Raw genomic sequence first — 6,169 nt, 5'->3', positions numbered from 1 at the left:
ACTAAGGCATGACCAACCCTTCACGAAGCCATGCTGGCCCTCATAGAGTATCATATTCTTATCCATTCATTTCTGAATTCTCTTTTTGACCAATTTTACAATACTTTTTCAACTACTCCTGAGATCCTTATTGGTCTATAATTTGCTGCTGCTGCAATCTTATAACTTTATTTTGCCCTATTTCAAATCCCTTGGAACGCTTCCAAAACTGAGACTTAATTAAAGAGCCCAGTGACAGACATTGCCAGTTCCCTTGCACTTTCTCGCAAAATGCAAGCTGATAGTTCACAGCTGTATTTACATTTAGATTCTGCAATATTCTAAGAAACTCGAATTCATCCACGTCTGTTTCCACATCAGTCTCTGTCACATATGCCACAGCATTAATCTCACTTGGATCAAAGAACTTTGAAAAGTGGTCACTCAATACCTCAACTATTTAATCTGCTTGTCAACTCGTCACCATCACATTCATTAAGGTTATTCTTCCATAGTCATTTATTCTCTTACTTGCTATGTCACAAAAGAACACTTTGGGATTTCTTTTAGTCTGCTCGGCTACTTTATTCTAGTAATCTGATGTTTCCTTCCTTAACATACGGTCACATTTCTTGCCCTGAACCTTGTACTGTTTATGAGCTTGTTGGTCACATTGCTCCTTATATACCCTCCACAATTTCTTTTTGCAGTTCATGCTTGATGATATTACTCATCCATTTAACTCCTACCAAATTTGCCTTCCTTACCTTAGGTATACGATTCAATATTGCTTCCTCTCGATCCCCTTTAACTATCTCCCATCCATTACTACATTCTTCCCTTATAGGACATTATGCCATGGCACAGCTCCTAGCTTCCTCCTAAACATATCATAATCACTTGCCTTTTGGTTCCGTATATATTCCTTCTTGACAGAATATTCCTCATGTTTTGCAATATCCCAAGTCAGGACTGTATGATCACTTTCCCCAGTTGGTGGTAATGTGGCCACCTTGATTATGGATAGCTCTTCTGATCCTATCACCAGGTCCAATACTCTCGTATCCCGAATCCTCCCCATCACTTTGCGTCAAATAATTATCTCTCGGTAGATTTATAAATTCCATTTTCTTCTTGCCATGTGATTGTTCTTCCTTCCAATCTATATCTCCATAGTTGAGGTCCCCCATAATAATCACTCGAACTGTACTCATTGTACTAATTTCCTGATGTATGTCTTCCAGATCCTCCCTGGCTTCTCCTTGCCTATAGCAGCAATTAACCGCATATTCTGTCTTATCGGCCTTAATCTCACACCGGACTGCTTCAAATAAACAGCCACCCCATTCCAGCTATCTTCTATTCTTTATGGCTGCATTTCATCTGCTATCATCAGCAGTACTTCCCTCCAACCATCCTATCTTCCCAATCCTCCTTGAAAATACTAACTCTTCACATTCTAACCTTATAATTACATCATCTGCTGTTAGCCGTCTCACTATTTTCTCACCTCCTCACCTATAGCTTCTGGTGAGGGTGCACCAACCAATGCCTAAAACTCGCATAAGAGTAACGAGCATCCCTTTAGTCTCTCTCTCTCTCTCACACACACACACGCACACACTCACACCTGCATCCACTCTAATCGCTTAAGTTTCTCGAATTTGCAGTTCAGCATGCTCGGTGAACAAAGCTCTTTCCACATACCTAACAGTAAACCATTTAGGTGCGGTCTGTCAGCATTCTTCCTTCCATCAAACCGAGACTAAAGATCCACAAATCCTACATCGTTCCTTCTGCATAACCTGCGTATTGATTCGTTTATTATCAACGCCCTATTCTTCAATTCACCTTTTATATAGCGTGGCAGGAGAATTACAAACCTCAACTTCTCGTTCTTTTTTGCTTCGACCAACAACTCCTTTACATACTCCCTAATAGGATACTTTTCACCTCTCAGATCATTTGTGCGAACCAAAACAATTAGTTCTTTTGCCTTACTTTTCTGCATCCGTATGGCATGACTAATATCATTAATTTTTGCGTCAGGGAAACATGATTTCGTTCTCGTACTTTCGTTAAGTACTCCTTAATTTCAACATCAACATTTTCCATTCTACCGTCGATACTGCCTACTTTACTAACATACGCTTCGTTCTCGCCACCAAACTGGCATTCCCTCTCAAAACACTTAATACACAACAGTTTTGCAATCCTTCCAAAGAGCAATAACATCTCTGTCGCCATTGCTGTTCTACCATTGGCGCCATATCGACAATATCGTATTTAAGCAAAAAATACAAGGTTTACTTACAAACTAAATAACACAGTAAATCACACACCCGTATAAAACAAAAACAACGAGTTATTCTAATATTATTAGCAGTGGCGACTCGTGGCTTGAAATCGTGGGGTACTGCAACTTTCGAAATATACATACACACTGTAAGTACAGTGTTTGGATAAAATATCAAAATTATCGTAAAAATTAAAAAAAATTAAACATGAAAAAATATTGTTTATTATCAATAAAATTATACAGTTTGGTATAATTCAAAATTACTTAAAAATAAAATATATTCTTCTTGTTTTGTTTCATGAAAAAATTGTTTATTATCGATAAAATTATACAGTTTAGTATAATTCAAAATTACTTAAAAATAAAATCCATTATCATAACCCCAATAATGTTCTAAAATAAAAACTATAACAAATGTTATGTCTTTAATTGGAATGTCCAAATATTTAAACAGACGGAGTAAACACGATAAGCAGTACGAACACTCTACTACTGGCGCAAACTGCATATATTATTATTAGCAGTGGCGCGCGCAGTTCCAACAGTAGAACTGTGCGCGACGGACAATGAGGCATTACACTAATCGTTCGCATCTCACTATGACGTGCATATGCTTGCGCGCATATGCGCTAGCAACACTGTGGTAAACATAGTGCTGCTAGCGTCCTTCGCCCTCCTAAGTGCTACAAGATGAATTTTTATTATTTTTTATACAAAATAAGAGAATTGTATAGGATTGTTGATGATAAAATTAAATATTACAAGCAAATATAAATAAATTAATAAATATATTTATACATCGAGAAAAATTAGGGGTGCTGCAGTTCCTCAGTGCCTATGCACGAGCCGCCCCTGATTATTAGCTAAAATATGAAAAAAAAAAAAAAAGACATATTCTGCAGGGTTAAGAATGCCACAACACATACAATACGCTACCTCGTGGCTGCCGATCGTATAGTTCGTACAGTTACATAAGTCAGAAGGATAATATTAGCAATTTTCATATTTCCATTGAAAATGTTATCTTGATGATTTCCATTTCAGAAATAAGATTCTTGAAGAAGGTAATTTGGAGTTATTTTCTTACATCTTACTTTATAATTCTTTTAAGGGACAATATACATAAGAAGGCAACTTTTTTTTATCACTAGCAAGTTTTTCGTTAGACTAATTTTATTGTTGGTCAGGGATCAACATTAGATAGTTATAGGACTCTTGCCAGATTTTGACATGCCATCTATTTATTATTATTATTATTATTATTATTATCTGAGACCTCCAGGGAGTCAACGACTCATCGAGGGTTCGTGCATTGCTTTAAACTTGTATTTTGCGGAAAATAAAACGTAAAAGTTATAAATTATTATTATTATTATGTGATCCTTCCAAGGATTCACTAATAAATGGAACTCCATTTTATACAACTCACCATCTACCGCCCACTAACTGTATTTTGCGGATTCTCATTTGTGTGTGTGTGTGTGTGTGTGTGTGTGTGTGTGTGTGTGTGTGTGTGTGTGTGTGTGTGTGTGTGTGTGTGTGTATTCTGGCCGGTTTACCTTTCAGTGGGATGAAAAATCTGTTTCCAGGAAAAAAATCCTACTAACTCCATCGATCGGCTAACTCTCATTCAATTGAATAGGCTCAGATAAAATACCTCATCGAAAGGCACAATGTCCGGTCATTTTCGTTATATATATTGGGGACCAGAACAACCTTACACAGCTGGCTGGCTTATCATGCACTAGTACTACTACTACTACTACTGGATTTTAATTTTTTTTTTTTAATTCCTATCTTTCAAATCCATAATTCTGTTTTATTGTCTTTTATATTTTTAATTTATTTATGTTTCAATCCTACCAATATTTTTTTTCTTATCTCTATTCCATATCTTCATATTATTTCCTGCTCTAATACCTGTTTTTCCATTTTCAAATTCAGTACCAAATGTAGCATTATCCTTACCTCCAAAAATGAAGTATATAATTAATAAATTAATTAATAATATTTCATTGTATTAAATTATATTCTGTAAACCTTTTAATGCGTGGCCTACCTTTGAATAAATAAAGACAGCTGCTTTCCAGTCAAATACACTTTGCTATATTTCAACTATTTTCGACAACACTTCACTGACATTTAAAGATATACAAAAAATTACACGTGCGAACTAAATAATTCTTATATGTCACAACGGTTATCAGTTCGGATAGATCTGACTGAATTTGTACCACGCGTTTGCTATAGGCCTAATCTCCATCACCAGTCAAGCACACTCATGTTTTCACGCTAGAGGCACTGCATAAAAATACTAAAACTATGCATGAAATTTCGAATATTATAAAACGTTCGGAAGCATGAAATAAACTAAGTTACAATACACGCATACGTCAGAAATAGTAAACAACAAACGACCAAATAAACTTAAGGGGAAAATAAAAATTCCCTATTAAACTTAAGAGAAGCCAATAAGTAAACTACGTTTACTTATTAGCTTCATAAATTTATAAAAATTTCATAAATCGCAAAAAATTCATAAATTTGATGTTAGATGTCATCAAATTAACACCTTTGTGGACAAGATGATGTTAAGCAAATTTCAATATCTTGTAAAACAGCTTTAATAACAGGCAAGTAGTGGCTTAGAAAAGACAACACAGTCCAACAACAACAACAACACACACACAAACAAAAAAATGCATATATATATAATCTCTTTTTGATCTGTACACATTTTTTTCTTTTTGATCTATAAAATAGTATTATTATTATTATTATTATTATACAAACACCTTCTGGAGTCAAGACTAATCAAGGGAGGCTATAGTAAGATGCATTCTAACAGAGATAATCATACCTCATCTTAAATTGGTTCGATGTTTCGCACTCGCCATCTGATTTGGCAATAAATTCCACTCGCCAACCACTCATGCAAAAAGGTCATGCCGCAATCTCTTACGCACTACGCCTTTATACAACTTCCAAGAATGACCTCTTGTTTCAATCCCCTCCTCCTCTCCTTCAACCCTTTGAAAAATATCCTCGGTATCTATTTGATAAGCACCCCTTAGCAATTTATATGTCTCAGTCATATCGCCCTCTCCTCCGCCTATTGACTAGCGTCTGTAATCTACATGCTTTAATAACAGGTAAGTGGTGGCCAAGGAAAGAAAACAAGATAGTCCAACAAAACACACACACAAAATAAATAAAAAATAATAATAATAAGCAAATAAATAACATAAATTGTCAATATAAAGAAATAAGCAAAGCTTTATTTTTATGGAGCATCCTTTGATCAGAACATTTTTTTTTGACTGCAGCTCTTTTTAAAGTAAAAAAAAAAGTACTAAAAAATCTTAAGTTTCAATGAAGTTTTATCTTAATGAAGTTCTATTGTAATTATCATTAATATTATATTCATTCATTATTACCTATATTTACAATTTCGACTCCAACTTCTAAAGATCGTATTTGCCAAATACAGCAAAGCTAGAAAGGGATACCGATATGTGATATTATTCATTAATACTTTTTTTTTTTTTCAGCACTGAGCTAAAAACATTCTGGTTGAAGGGTGCTGCAGAAAAATAAAGCTTTGCTTATCTCTTTATATCGAGGATTACAAAAAGGAGCTACATGAACCATAGGTTCGCAGATAGTATGAAAATCCTAAAAATAAAATGAACGGAAGAAGACATTATAATACTAATTAATGACGGAAGTCACTTTTTAACAATTTTTATGTGACGTCCGTCATTGATTAGTATTATAAAATAGAAATAAAATGATTTAGCAATCGTCAAAGGAAGATGAAATTGCCACGACCCTTTGTCGATATAATGACATCAAAGAAAGGATTTAGCTAAATCTCTTTTTCGATGTGTA

General features: G+C 34.7%; 1 protein-coding gene across 1 annotated transcript in view; it reads right to left on the bottom strand.

Annotated features, from left to right (window-relative positions):
* The window catches only part of LOC150102764 (E3 ubiquitin-protein ligase Mdm2-like), a 249,783-nt gene extending 245,217 nt beyond the window's left edge, over positions 1-4,566 (bottom strand). The window contains exon 1 of the mRNA XM_090399576.1: positions 4,338-4,566. The gene's annotated coding sequence lies outside the window, so the exon portion shown is untranslated. The remainder of the gene's footprint in view (positions 1-4,337) is intronic.
* Positions 4,567-6,169: the final 1,603 nt, after the last annotated feature.

This window comes from Typopeltis vanoorti, chromosome 10, assembly GCF_054136105.1.
Source record: "Typopeltis vanoorti isolate ZY-2024b chromosome 10, IOZ_Tvanoo_1.0, whole genome shotgun sequence".
In the NCBI taxonomy this organism is placed as follows: domain Eukaryota; kingdom Metazoa; phylum Arthropoda; class Arachnida; order Uropygi; family Thelyphonidae; genus Typopeltis; species Typopeltis vanoorti.
The sequence above is the reverse complement of the archived record's forward strand: the minus strand, read 5'-3'. Positions and strand labels throughout refer to the sequence as shown.